The sequence below is a fragment of the Gracilinanus agilis genome, chromosome 6 (genome assembly GCF_016433145.1).
Source record: "Gracilinanus agilis isolate LMUSP501 chromosome 6, AgileGrace, whole genome shotgun sequence".
In the NCBI taxonomy this organism is placed as follows: domain Eukaryota; kingdom Metazoa; phylum Chordata; class Mammalia; order Didelphimorphia; family Didelphidae; genus Gracilinanus; species Gracilinanus agilis.
Window position 1 is genome coordinate 85,845,533 of NC_058135.1, and position 16,056 is coordinate 85,861,588.

The following is a 16,056-nucleotide window of genomic DNA, read 5'->3' on the forward strand; positions in this document are numbered from 1 at the left end:
GGAGAAATAAGATGAACATTGATATTCCCTACTGTCCTCATAGAGAGCATCATGAGATGCGAAATGTGGTCTATCAGCTAGTTGTAGGGATTTGTGATGACTTTGCACTCACTCATACACCAATAAATGTACCTCAGATGCAGAAAGGGATAAAAAGCTAAGTGAATTAATTGGGGAAAGGATAAGGATAAAACCATGCTCTCAGAAAGGCTGAATTTTTATTATTTGTTAGATTATCTGCAAGACAATTTTAAGAGTAGTAAAAATTTTAAGGAACTGGCACTCAATTCCTCATGGTCAGTTAATGTAAATGTGATAAGTATGGTATGAAGGAGAATATTTTTCATAACTTGCCTGCAGTCATATTACCTAAACAATTGTCACTTTGCCACAAGACCATGGAATCAATATCTATTAAACACTCGATGAGACTGAGGGATTGAGATATTGTGCAGGGTTCAGTAAAGGTCTCCTATACACTCTCCTGGAGGAAAACATCTTGAATTCAATGTTCAACTGAAATGAATTATTCAATTTTTTTACAAAAAAATGGCACATCATATTAAAAAATTAGTGCAAGATGATACAACGATGCAGGACAATAGAATATGTCACAATTCAAAAAGTGACTCTTGTAATGTTATTTGGCTTTGCAATATGAAAAGCACAATGATTGACAGTTAGCAGTTTGGAACTGAGAATCAATCAAGCTTGCCATGAGCCAGCAAGGGCAAAAGTCAGTTACTGGGAAGACTATAAATAGCAGGATTTTGGACCAAAAGGAGTCTCAGTTTTGAGAAGAGATTTTGGTCGGGGGTCTTGGTTGGGATTTGGGTAGGTCAATTCAACTTAGGATACCAGGAACCAGCTCTGATCACAACCATACTCTCAAATCCTGTGTGACTCCATACTGTATATCCTAAGTACTCATCAAGAAGAAGCAGTATCAATCACCATAAACCTGATTCAGGTTAAAGCAACCTGGCTTTGCCAGTTTGAATTTGGCAGGCAAAGCCACAGCAACTATCTAACTTGAAACTCTGATTACCTTCAATTCTCGTAGCATGTGATCATCTATAGCAGTGATTCCCAAAGTGGACACTACAGCCCCCTGGTGCCTGCTGCAGTGATCCAGGAAGGCGGTGATGACCACAGGTGCATTTATCTTTCCTATTAATTGCTATTAAAATTTAAAAAAAATTAATTTCCATGGGGCTAAGGATTATTTTTTTTCTGGAAAGGGGGCAGTAGGCTAAAAAAGTTTGGGAACCACTGATCTATAGCTTAAACCAAGGATTTCCTTTACCCCTCTCTCCTACAATTCCCTCTTCCCTTCCCATAAGTTTGTTACTATTAAATCTTAAACTTTACTTAGGTGAATGTCATTCTTTACCTCAAGGATTAATAATATATCCTTGGGTAGTTGAAAAAGGAGAGATTATTCTAAACAAAGTTAAGTCACAGTGTTTATCCACATTTGGGGAGCCAGGATAAGCAGTCATAAGAGCTGTGTGATCTAAACCACAGCTTCCTCACTTAACACTTATCCTGGGACATTGTTATCTTGAAAATGGATGTATTACTTTCTTCAGAAATATTCCTGTGGGGTCCTTAGAGTTCACCACCACAACTTAGTGCTACACCTAGGGATTTCCACACTTACTCAGTTTCATATATTCATATCATCAGAGGAAGACTGAGCCTCCAATTATCCTATAACACTCTTTAAAGTAGAGTACTGGACTTGGAGTCAGGAAGAATTGAGTTTTAATCCTTCCTCTGACATTTACTAGTTGTGTGACTTTAGGCAAGTCATCTAGTCTCCTTAAGCATCAGTTCCACCATTTGTAAAGTGAAGAGGTTGAATTCAATAACTCAAATTTCCTTTCGAGGTCTTGGTCTATACTCATTCTTTATGAATATAGACCTATGAATATGATCCTATGAGTTTTCACTAAGGTACTATACTTAGGGGTTGTATTGGATATAAAGATTAAAATTCATAAAACACTAGGAAAGGAAAAGAAAAATCAGTATATAGTAATAAATAAGGAGCTGGTCTTTTTGATGAGAAGCCTTAGGTTCAAGTCCCATCCTAGATACTTACCAGATGGGTATCCTTAAGTTAAATCATTTAACCTTTCAGTTCCCAAGACAATTTTCTACATCTGCAAATAACAGAATAATTGTAGATCTGTACTACTAAAAATCCTCCACAACAGAGAAATCACCAGTTCAAACCAAACAAACAAGAAATAAGTAGGAGATAGGATATGTATATTGATAACTATGATAGGAAATTTAAAGTTGTATAAGTGGTTTGGGAGCACTGAGGACAGAAAGAGTATTTCTGGCTGGCAGACATCAGGGAAAGCTTTAACGAAAAGAAGTATTTGAAATATATAGATTTGATTCTGTGGACAATAGGAAACTGGAAGGTGAGATGACCAAATCAACTTTATGATGTATGAGTCTAAATTCTGTAAGGAATGTTGAGTATTAATCTAAACCAACTGAAGGCAATCCAAGGCATTTGTCAAATTATAGAATAAATGGGATTTATACCAGGAATGCAAGGATGGTTCAACATCAGGAAAACAATCCACATAATTGACCATATCAACAAGCAAACCAACAAAAACCACATGATTATCTCAATAGATGCTGAAAAAGCCTTTGACAAAATACAACAATACCCATCCCTACTAAAAACACTAGAAAGTATAGGAATAGAAGGTTCTTTCCTAAAAATAATAAACAGTATATATCTTAAACCATCAACAAGCATCATATGCAATGGGGATAAATTAGAAGCCTTTCTAATAAGATCAGGTGTGAAACAAGGATAACCATTATCACCTCTTTTATTTAACATTGTACTACACTAGCAGTAGCAATTAGAGAAGAAAAAGAAATTGAAGGCATTAAAATAGGCAAGGAGGAGACTAAGCTATCACTCTTTGCAGATGATATGATGATCTACTTAAAAAATCCTAGAGAATCAACTAAAAAGCTAGTAGAAATAATCAACAACTTTAGCAAAGTTGCAGGATACAAAATAAATGCACACAAATCATCAGCATTTCTATATATTTCCAACATATCATAGCCGCAAGAGGTAGAAAGAGGAACACCATTTAAAATTACCCTAGACAATATAAACTACTTAGGAATCTATCTACCAAAACAAATACAGGAATTATATGAACATAACTACAAAACACTTTCCAAAAAAGCAAAACTAGATCTAAACAATTGGAAAAACATTGAGTGCTCATGGGTAGGATGAGCTAACATAATAAAAATGACCATTCTACCCAAATTAATTTACTTATTTAGTGCCATACCTATCAAACTACCAAAAACCTTTTTCACTGAATTAGAAAAAAGTATAACAAAATTTATTTGGAAGAACAAAAGATCAAGAATATCAAGGGAAATAATGAAAAAAAAATAATGAAAGAAGGTGGCTTAGCCGATATTAAGCTATACTATAAAGCAGCGGTCATCAAAACAATATGGTACTGGCTAAGAGATAGAAGGGAGGATCAGTGGAATAGACTTGGGGTAAGTGACGTCAGCAAGACAGTGTATGATAAACCCAAAGAACCCAACTTTTGGGACAAAATCCACTATTTGACAAAAACTGCTGGGAAAATTGGAAAACAATATGGGAGAGATTAGGTTTAGATCAACATCTAAACCCTACACCAAGATAAATTCAGAATGGGTGAAAGACTTAAATATAAAGAAGGAAATTGTAAATAAATTAGGTGAACAAAAAATAGTATACTTGTCAGATCTCTGGGAAAGGTAAGATTTTAAAACCAAACAAGAGTTAGAGAAAATTGCAAAATGTAAAATAAACAATTTTGATTATATTAAATTAAAAAGTTTTTGTACAAAGAAAAACAATGCAACCAAAATCAGAAGGGAAACAACAAACTGGGAAAAAAATCTTTATAAAAAAAAATTCTGAGAGAGGTCTAATTACTCAAATATACAAGGAGCTAAATCAATTGTATAAAAAATCAAGCCATTCCCCAATTAATAAATGGGCAAGGGACATGAATCGGCAATTTTACTGTCGTAAAATCGAATGTAATGGATGTCTGTACTAGCAGCAATGCAATGACCCAAGACAATTCTGAGGGATTTATGGAAAGGAACACTACCCACATTCAGAGGAAGAACTACAGGAGTAGAAACACAGAAGAAAAACAATTGCTTGGACACTTGGGTGGATGAGGACATGATTGGGGATGTAGACCTGAAAAGACCGCACCCATGTAACTATTAATAATGTGTAAATAAGTCTTGACTCACCACACATAATAAAGCCAGTGGAAATGCGAATTGGTTAAGGCTGAGGGGGTGGAGGGTTGAGGGGGTGAAGGGGAAAGTAAAAACATGACTTATGTAACCATGGAAAATTTTTCTAAAAAAAATTATTTAAAAAAAATAAATCATTACTTTCATCTGTGTTTCTATGACTCAAGAGCCTCCTTTAGTGACCTAAAAATATGCATCTAAGAAGAACTGTGTTTCTGCAATATAGTAACTAATATGAATGTCTAGAAGAAAATAGTGCAGTGATTAAATTATATAACCTACGAAATATGGAAACAGCTGTAAAGAACTGATACGGACACGGATCAAATTAATTTATCTCATCTGTATTGGGGAAAGATGAGGCAACTAAATGCTCATTTCAGAATTAGCTCTTTAACCACTATCATTTTATTTTAATGGTCATACCATTATGTTTTCCATGATAATAATTGGAATATGAACGAGATATACCAAATATATTAGTGGTGAGAGTTTATAAAATTGGTTTTTTACTATTTTTACTTAATAAATAATTAAATAATTGCGTCAATATTGTATGCAGATGATCACATAATTCTTCAAAATGGCGGAGGGAACAATTTATTTAAGAATCAAATTCTCTATCATAAAAATACCAGAAGTTTTCTATCAAAATAATTAAGCAGAAATGTAAAGTGACTCTTAAAATATGAAAATAAAGTTAGGAACATTTCTACCCTAATAGAAACCATCAGAATTAAGAAGTAATATCAGAATACAAAGATACTAATATTAGATTACATATTCATTAACACATGAGCAAGAAGTCAAAGAGAGTAGATTGCTTTATTCTTTGCATGCTCAGTATATAGCACAGTATTCTACACTTAGTAGTTACTTGATAAATACTCATTCATTGATTCATTGACACTGAAGAGTGTAAAGTAGACCATTCTTTTATTCATTTTGACAGATATTATTTGAGCAGTAACCATATGCAGAATATGATATCAGAACTTCAAGTGGGCATATATGATTTGCACTCAAGAAACTTGGGCTAATCAATGATCAATAGCTACCAAATATTTATTTTATAAGCTAGAAAAATGTTGGAAAATGTAAAAATCTTAAAGGAGAGATTCATTTTATATAATTAAAATGTTCTAATTTTAATAATTTCCCATCCAAAGTATATCACATTTTAGAGCATTCCCAAATGATAAAATTTCATCTGCATTATTTAAATGAGGAATAGGATTTTGTTTCTATAAGCATCATGATCAGTCTTATCTGAACACCCCATTTTCTCAAAATCCTCTTTATGATATGAACACCTAAAATCAATTTCTTATGGAATTTTGGGGCGTGCTCTGAACTAGGAGCCATAAAACCCAAAATTCACCTCTCACTTTTGATACCTACTAGTTATGGACAAAATCCCTTAATCTTTTTGCACTTAAGCCAGCTGTCTAGATTTATTAATTAAATTATAATTTGTATTCTTTACTGAAACATTTAGGTGGTACAGTGGTTATATAAAACCCTGTGTCTGGACTCAGGAATAGCTAAGTTCTAATATAGCTCCAGATATTTATTAGGTCTGCTAAGGTAGGCAAGACAACATATGTCTTAGTTTCCTGAATTGTACAATTTGAATATTTATAGTTCTAACCAGTCAGGGTTATTGTGATGATCAAATGAGATAATATTTATAAAAGCACTTAGCACAATGCCTGTAAAATAGTATGGGCTTGGTAAATTCTTGCTCCCTCTCCCTTCTCCCCTTCCTCTACACTGGCATAGAGAGTTCACACAAAGACAAAACCATATTTCTTGTATATAATTGACCAAAATAGGTAAAATCTTGTCAAAGGGTTATAAAATATTTTTAAAGTCTCTGTAGGGGTCAACTAGGTGTCTCAGTAGATTGAGAGGCAGGCCTACAGATGGGAGGACCTAGGTTCAAATCTGTCCTCAGACACTTCCTACCTGTGTGACCCTGAACAAGTTATTTAACTCCAAATGCCTAGCCCTTATCACTCTTCTGCCTTGGAACCAATACACAGTAGTGATTCTAAGATGAAACGTATTAATCTACTTATTCAGCGCCATACCTATTAAACTACCAAAAATCATTTTTTTATAGAATTAGAAAAAATTATAACAAAGTTTAATCTGGAAGAACAAAAGATGATGATTATCAAGGGACATAATGAAAAAAAAATGTGAAGGAAGGTGGCCTAGCAGTACCAGATCTTAAACTGTACAATAAAACAGCAGTCATCAAAACAATATGGCACTGGCAAAGAGACAGAAGGGAGAATCAGTGGAATAGACTAGGGGTAAATGACCTGAGTAAGCTAGTGTTCAGTAAACCCAAAGACCCCGGCTTTGGGGACAAGATTTCACTATTTGACAAAAACTGCTGGGAAAATTAGGTTTAGATCAATATCTTACACCCTATACCAAGATAAATTCAAAATGGGTAAATGACAAATATAAAGAGTGAAATCATAAAAAATTTAGGTGAGCATAGAATAGTATGCCTGTCAGATCTATGGGAAAGGAAGGAAATTAAGACAAAGCAAGAGATAGAGAACATTGGAAAATATAAAATGAATGACTGTGATTATATCAAATTAAAAAGGTTTTATACAAACAAAACTAATGCAGCCAAAATTAGCAGAAAAGCAACAAACTGAGAGAATATTTTTATAACAAAACTCTCTGACAAAGGTTTAATTTCCCAAACATATATATGGTTCTAAGTAAAATCTACACCAAATTAAGCCATTCCTCAATTGACAAATGGTCAAAGGACATGAATAGGCAGTTTTCATAGGATGAAATAAAAACAATAAATATGCACATGGAAAAGTGTTCTGAATACCTCCTGATTAGAGAATGCAAATTAAAATAACTCTAAGGTATCACCTCACACCTAGGAGATTGAACAATGTAACAAAGGAAAGGGATAAATGTTGGAGGAGATATGGCAGAATTGGGATATTAATCACTGCTGGTAGAGTTGTGAATTGGTCTAACCATTATGGAGGGGAATTTGTAACTATGCCCAAAGGGCTTTAAAAGACTCCCTGCCCTTTGATCCAGCCATACCACTGCTGGGTTTGTACCCCAAAGAGATAAGAAGGGAAAAGATTTGCACAAAAATATTCATAGCTGTGCTCTTTGTGGTGGCGAAAAATTTAGAAAATAAGGGGGTGTCTATCAATTGGGGAATGACTGAATAAATTGTGGTAACTGTTGGTGATGGAATATTATTGTGCTGAAAGGAATAAAGAAATGGAGGAATTCCATGTGCACTGGAATGACCTCCGGGAACTGATGCAGAGTTAAAGGAGCAGAACTAGGAGAACATTATACAAAAATAAAAAAAAAAATTATACACTGCGCCACAATTGAATGTAACAGACTTTTCCACTGGTAGCAAATCAATGTTCCAGGACAATTGAGAGGAACTTAGTAGAAAGAAAGTTATCCACATCCAGAGAAAGAGCTGTGGAACTAGAAAGGCATTAGAAAATTATGTGATCGACTATGTAGTGTGATAGGACTGTGATTAGGGTTTTGATGTTAAAGAATTGCTCTACTGCAAATTTGAATAACATGAAAATAGGTTTTGAACAATGATACATGTATAACCCAGTGGAATTGCTTGTTGGCTTTGGGAGGGGGTAGAGAAAGCAGGTGGTAGGGATCATGAATCATGGAACCATGGAAATTATTCTAAATAAAACATTTTTAAAAGATGCAATGTAAAGGTTATAATTTAAAAAAAAAAACATCCCAGCCTATGTAAACTATACTCTTTGAATATGTTTGTTCATTTGATGTTGATTTTTCTTCACATCAGCACTGCATTTCTGAGTAATAAGATGAACATGACTTTTTGAGACTTTAATGCAAGACTTATTTAGACAGCTCAAATACATACATATAAAACATATACATGTGGATAGATGATGGATGAATGGATGCATAGAGAGATAAAAATGATGGATAGATGATTAAAGAGAAAGATGCACTGAACAAAGACTACACATGAAAGTGAAAGCTCTCAAAATAAAGCAACGATTCAGTTACTTTAACTTTTGAAGCTTTTTTTTTCAGGAAGTGTTGTGATAGAAGAAGGATCATAAAATTGGAGTTGAGAAATCTGGCTTCACAATATCATAGATTTCGAGCTGGAAAGAACCTTAGAACTTATCTAGTGCAACTTTCCTTAGGCATTAAGTAACAAAGCCAGTTCTGAATTTCAGTTCTCTGATTCCAAATCTAGATTTTTTTCTCTTATAATTAGTAAGCTGATTGTCTTAGGGCAAAATCACTCACCTCTCTGGTACTCACTTAATTCTTCTGTAGAGTTAAGAGATTGCTGTGTATTAATTCTGAAGCTACTTGCAGGTTTGAAATAGTCTGATCTAAAATGTCAAAACTACTTTTTAAATTGACTGGAAGAATAGCCCTCAATAGCTGGGGAAACCAAACCCCATTTTCAAGCATAAAATGAAGCCATTATTCCTAAATCTTTAAATTGGGAGGATTACAGTACTACCATATGAAAATATCCACATTGGAATGTAATGAAAAGAATGTTAAGATCTGAAGGCAATAATGCCACAATTGTTGTAAGACCAAAGGGAAGCCACCTAATCATTTTAATTCTCAATTTCTTCATATGTTAAATGGCTTCCTCATAGGTTTGTTATAAGCAAAGACTTTGTTAAACCTAGGTCTGTAACAATATGAGTTGTTATTAGTGCTTCCTGAAATGCTTCCTGAAACCTCAATTGAATCAAATCATATTGAACTTGAAGCCAAGCTAATGTTAAGCCGTGCAGGAGCATTGTAAGTAGCAAACATTAGAAGGTATACTCAGAATAATCAATGACAGCACTGTACTTTTAAATAGACTTGTTAATAGAGCACTAAACTCAGATATCTAAATCAGGCATCTGTATTTTATAGAGAAGCCAGTGAATTATCACCCTCGTGACTTCCACTTCTGTCGTTCAACAAGTATGCCCCAGAAAAAGCTATTTTACCAAAGATCTTCAACTGTGCTTGAGGCCATCAAGGTACCCTGAGAATATATCTTATTGATCTCTACCCATTCAGATCAAGACAGAGTCCCTGTGTCTTGGAATACTGAAATTACCCTAGTCAATACCCCTTCTCTGGTTTCTCTACTAGTTTAATTCTTCTTAATTTCTGAATTACTCCATTCAAAGAGAGCTTCTTACATCTCTTTGGGAGACTGGAAGAAATATTGAACCAATAGATTGAGGCCACACTCTCCATTTGGTCCTGGATATATATACACAAAGCACAATGGTCTTGAGTTTATATGTTTTGAAGATTGAAAAAGCAGAAATAAAAGCAGAAAAGGGATATTAAGAAAAGAAGCAATAGTACCACAAAAGACATAATTATTAAAACAGCGGTCACACATTATCCTCAGGTTACACATCCCCATTTTTTGAGAGGTGTGTACAAACCTATGATTTCACTAGTGTAGGGAAATCTCAGTGAAGAAATTTTCTACCTGCATACAATATCAAACTCTTTTCTACTTGTCTAAAACACTGAGAAAGTGGTTTGTTGATTATCCCAAGCTCACAAAGCCAGTATGTATTAGTGACTACATGCTAGAAACTGAACACAGCTTGTGCTAAGGCTAGCTTTCCATTCACTACAGAGCACTGTTGTTCAGTGCCTATTTAAAAAAATAGCATTGATATCCCTCTTAAATAATAGGATATGAGATTTGAATAGGGTTAGTCATTGACAACAAATGACTCTCAAATATTCTAAAACTGATCCATTTTGAAGGTCTCAAATAAAAAGGTTAATATAGTCTCTAAAGGAAACCTATTCAAATTTTGAATAGTTCTTTTCCTAGGAAATTTTCACCTTATTTTAAGCCCAAATCTACTTCTGTAACTGTCACTTATTGCACCTATTTTTGTTTCTTGAGATTGAATAGAACAAATATAAATTATTTTCCCAATGACATACTTCCAGACACCTAAAGGCAATTATATCTTCCAACATGTGAAGCTCCTATCTTCTAAGATCACCCTCTCTAGTTCTTTTAGTGGATCATTCCCATATCTTTTGGATATTGCCCTCCCATTGGAAATATTCCAGTTGGTCAAATTCCTTCCTCAAATGTACTTGCTTGACCTGAGCATACTTCTATAAATCTGGTAGAATTAAAGCAGAATACATCATAACTGTCATCTCCTTTCCTAGAGGTAGTAACTTCTGACTATCACAAAAATCACTTCATCTTCTGGTTCATTCCAATAGTAGTCCCTTATCAACAAAGGGGGCTGATGGGGAAAAGTACACATTAAAAGAATCACAGGAAATAGAAGCCTTTAAGGTCAAAGAAGAACAACTTTTAATGGCAGAAGAAATATAGGGGCCAGGCATTTTACACATGTCCACAAGAACCAATGGACAGTGGATTGAAAGAAAAGGACAGTACAATCCCAAGCTGAATAAGTATAAAGGCGTAGATTTGGATCTAGAAGAACTTTGGAGGCCGTTTATTTCAGCTCATTCATTTCAGAGATGTGAAAACTGAGGTCCAAAGACATTGTGACTTCCCCAAAGTCAGAAAAGTAACAAGGTAATTGCCAGAGTTTAACTTTTGATCCTCTATCTGCAAATATAGTACACTTTCTACTGCATTGTATTGTGTGCATACCAGTACTTGATATAACTTTTACAAATTATAATTCTGCTTAAAACAGAATATTTTCACAACCTAGTTACTTAATGAAATTTATAGATGGAGAATTGAAATTTATGCCAAACATATTCCTTGAAATTTCATTTCACAGCTTCCTCTTTTATTTTCTTCTGTTCCTTGAGGCTATAATCTCTACAGCAGTCTCATGAGTCATATATTCTCTTAGGTAAACCAAGCACTTTTGTTACGATATAATAGATATTTTTTTAGAACAATACAGTTTATTTTCTAATATATAATGGTTTATTTTAAGAAATTCTGTAGAAAAACATTTAGAGGAGTATAGATCATAGGAAAATTGGAATTTTAGTTGAATATAAAGCAACTTGAAGTGGTTCTTTACTTAGAATTTCTTCTGATATTTTTTAAAGAAACACCTACAGCTTCTATTTTTTTAGGATTTTAAAATGGATTTTTTTAGGTTGTGTTTTAAATATAACAGCAAATTGTCTGAAATCCTGAACATATATGGTCATTTGGACTGGCAATGATCAATTATATAGAGTTGATTTTCATCTTTACCACTTTCTAACTAAATATTAACTTTATGTAGTTTTGTATTATATTATTCACATTAACTAATTCCTGTCAAAGAAACATTTCTCATTTAATTCAATAGATTTCCCCCTCATCCTTATGATCAACTTCAAGTGACTAGGGATTGATAAGCAATCCAGAGCTACTTTTACAAATGTGAAAAGCATCCTAAGGGACCTGATTAAATCATTCACCACTCAAAGTCTTTCTTTAAAACGTAGAGTATTTGAGAGTGTAAGATTCTATACTTCTTGCTTGTAGAAATTTTGTAGGAAACAGTGCTGTTGACTAGGATGCTATTTGTTTTAATGTGTGGATCCCAGAGAGATAAAATTAGAATTTCAACAAGGAATTAACTGGACTGATAATGCAGATGGCTCAAATGGCTCATTCATTAAAATAAGTCTAGCCATCTGCTGCTCTATGGATGTGTCTGAACCCACAGGTTTTGACTATAAAGAATTTAGTTACAAACATAACTTCAGTAATGATTTACTCTTTTGAATATTTTTACAATGTTCTTCAAACCACATGTTTTGCTACCCTCTTCAATATCCCTAACAAGTGATTGTTCAACCTTCTTTTGAAGCAAAGTGAAAGGTCCTTCCTGTAAAGGTTCTCTGTACAACTTTTGGAAGCCTTAATTGGTAATAAGTTTTTCTTTATGGTGAGATGAACATCTTCCTTTTATTAATCATTTTTCACATGATAGCCACTCAGATATTTGGGAAACACTTTCTCCAATGATAGGAACCCGTACACATATCAGCATAAGAACAATTTGGGAAAAGTAATTAAGCTCAGAGAGTGATAACAGGTGATAGCAGGTGCCCATATTATGCTCAAGTTTTACTTTACACACACACACACACACACAACACACACACACACACACGTGTTTAGCTGTTGCTTCCTACATTAGGACTCTCATTGAAAGAAGTCATTTCTGATGTTTATTATCCCCAAGACTAGTACAATGCGTGTCATAGAGTAGGTGCTTAAAAAATGTTTGTTGACTGATACTAATGCAATTTAAAATTGCTTCCCCTTTTGAGGGTGTCAGTACTAAGTCATTTTGAGTTTGAAGTCCACCACTGAATCTTTTAAAAATACCCAACTATAGTCATTCTTCCCTCTGCAGAGATGAGAGACTGTGTGTAACAAATCTTGAATAACCATAAGATGTGACTCATATGGTATCTGGTTTTTCGGAACAGCTTATTCTTATTCTTCTCTTTTTTTTTAATCCTTTTAATGAAAAATATTTTATTAGGTAAGGGAGATGGAAAGGTATATTTGGAAATTAAAATTATATAATTTAGCAACAACATAAATATTTTGTTTATTTATAAATATAGCAATAAAATTTGAATTAAAATATTTTATTTTGATTTTGATTTTGACATATTTTGATCATCATGCCTCCTTTCTATTTTTCTTATACTAATTTTGAACTCTAATATGACTTTATTAGATTAAGGCTACTGCTCTCAAAACCTTTTATAAATCATTATTGATAAACTTCTTTCTTGTTCAAAGTGATAAATATGACATCATTTCCTTTACCAAAGTTACTAATGAAATAGACCCAGGCATAGATCCAAAAAATTGTTCATTAAAAGACCCCCTTTCGTGTCGCAATCAAGCTATGAATGACTATTTTTTAGGTCCCATCATTCAACCAATTCTAAATCCACCTAACTTTACAATTTAACAACTGGGACACATAGGGACAAGAAAATTTTGAGGTAGTGAATTTCTAGCTATAAAATATGTTAGAGGTCATTTAGTCAAATCCTATAATCTTACATAAGACAAAACTGCATCTCAGAATATTTAAGTGATTTGCCAAAGGACAAACTAATAACACTAATAAGATATTATTTTTCTATTTTGCCCATAAGAATAGCGATATAAAGAGTAGTGGTGCATTGCTAAAATCTAAGTAAATTACTATATTCCTTTGATATATTAGTCTAATAACATTTGCAAAAAAGCAATGATGTTAATTTTCTGTGAATGATTCTTGATGAAAATATACTGGTTCTTTGTGAATAATCTTTCTTTTTCTAGATAGTCACTAACCAAACTTTTAGTAATACATTCCTCAGTTTTTCCAAGAACCAAATTCAAATACATTGACTTCTATTTTCCAGATTCCCTTCTCTTCTCTTTTTCAAAAATTAAGATAATTTCTTCTCTCCAGTACTCTATCACCTCTCATAGTCTCCATAAGCCTTTAAATGTGATGGTTCAGAAAAAAAGAAAAAAAGTTCTAGTTCTTTCAGTAATCTAGGATGATTTTAATTATCACCCTTAAAAGTTAGGGCAGTAAAGTTTTCTCTATATGTCCCATTATTATATCTTGCATTTCAATTCTCTATAGTATTGTCTGTTTTCTTCTCACCAAAAATAACTTTCCTTGGCAGAGAAAGGAAAGCAAAATGAGAATTGAGTAGTTCTGCCTTCTTTATCATTGATCATCAAATTTCCATTTTTCTCTTAAAAACTATCCTTTCCCTTTCCACAAAATGCTTTAAAAACCAAACCAAACCAAACAAGCAAAGAGAAACCTTTTCCTTGATCATAGCACCTGTCAAAATGTTTACCTCCTTTCATGGGTTAGAACTCTTGAAATTCTTCTGGGATCACAATTTTAAATTCATTCTACATTATATTCTATTCTATATATCTTTTTAAAATTGTGTTATTTAATCATTACCTTGTGTTTCCACTCTAGAATCTTTAAACAACTTCCTTCTTTAAACAATTTCCTTCTTTCTTCCTTTCTATCTTAAAATTGTTTCCCTTTCTGTTTTCAGAGTAACATTGGTCAGACTTAACTCTTAGACTCACTTTCCATACAGAATATTAAGTTATGGGATTCTACCTATCATTTTCATCAAGCTTTTGAAATTACAAATTTAAGGAGAATGACTTCCAACACTTCTGTAACAAAGCCTAACATGGAATGGTAGCTTGCTTCCAAGGTTCTTAATATATTTTTTAGTAAAAGGTCATGCTTTTTGATGAGGATAAGATTAAGAACTGTTTCTTTTGGACTTCCCTTAAACTCAAAAAATATATATTATATGCTCTGTTTTGGGCACAGAGAGAAAAGGGAAAAGTTGCTATCTAAATAATTGAAATTTGTAACATTTTTGCTTTATTTTTCCACATTAGTAATATTATGATGCTTCTGGACTTCCAGGTTTGCATTGTATCTTCCCTTGCTAATGTTCACCATAATGCTCATGATTATCTGTCTTGTCTCATGTGAATATGCAGTGCTATTGCCCTTCCTCTTTGAAGTATCATGTTCCTTTTTAATAAGCTATTTGATTCCAATCTTCTGTACAATTCCATCATGTCCCAGTTATATATTTGAGATCAAATTTCTCCCTTGCAATTGGATCTCCATTTGATCTTGTCATACATATTTTTACATGTTTGTGTATAGATATCAAATTCATGAGGGTTTTTTTAATTTCCATGATCAAATTGTATTTATTTATTTTTATTCAAATACGTTTTATTTCCTCAATTACATGTAATAATAATTTTCAACATACATTTTTCAAAATTTTAACATCCAAACCATCTCCATCCCTCCTTTCTCTCCCCCCACTCAGAGATGACAAGCAATTTGATCTGGGCCATGCATGTATTATCATGCAAAACACACTTCCATATTGGTCAATGTTGTAAGATCAAATTCATACTAAACCAAAACCCAAAAATAAAGCCTTCAATACACTGATGTAAAAAATAATATACTTGGATATATATCCAAACTCAATAGTTCTTTCTCTGGAGGTGGATAGCATTCCCTTGTCATGAGTTTTTCAGAATTGACTCAGATCACTGCATTGCTGATAGTAGCCAGGTTTTCTTGGGTGATGATCATGTAATACTGCTGTTACTATGTACAATGTTATCCCAGTTTTGCTTGTTCCACTCTCCATTAGTTCATGCAGATAGTTCCAGCTTTTTTTCTGAATTCATTTTGCTTATAATTTCTTATAGCACAATAGCATTCCATCACCTATATACACCACACGTGATCTTTAGATGACTTATGCATAAGAATTGAACATGTTGAAAAAGTATAGACTAGTTTTATTCTACACTGGGAGAAGTATTACCTATATTGATGAGAACATAGTCCTTTCAAGTATTAAAAAATAGCTAATTTTTAACAATGCGTCTCTGACAAAGGTTTCATTTCTCAACTATATAGAGAACTTAATCAAATTTATAAGAATATAAAGCATTTCCCAATTGAAAATCATAAAAGGTATGAAGAGGCAGTTCTCTCAGAAAGAAATTAAGCTATCTATAATCACATAGAAAAAAATTCTCTAAATCACTATTGATCAGAGAAATGCAAAATAAAACATCTGAGATACCACCTCACACATATCAGG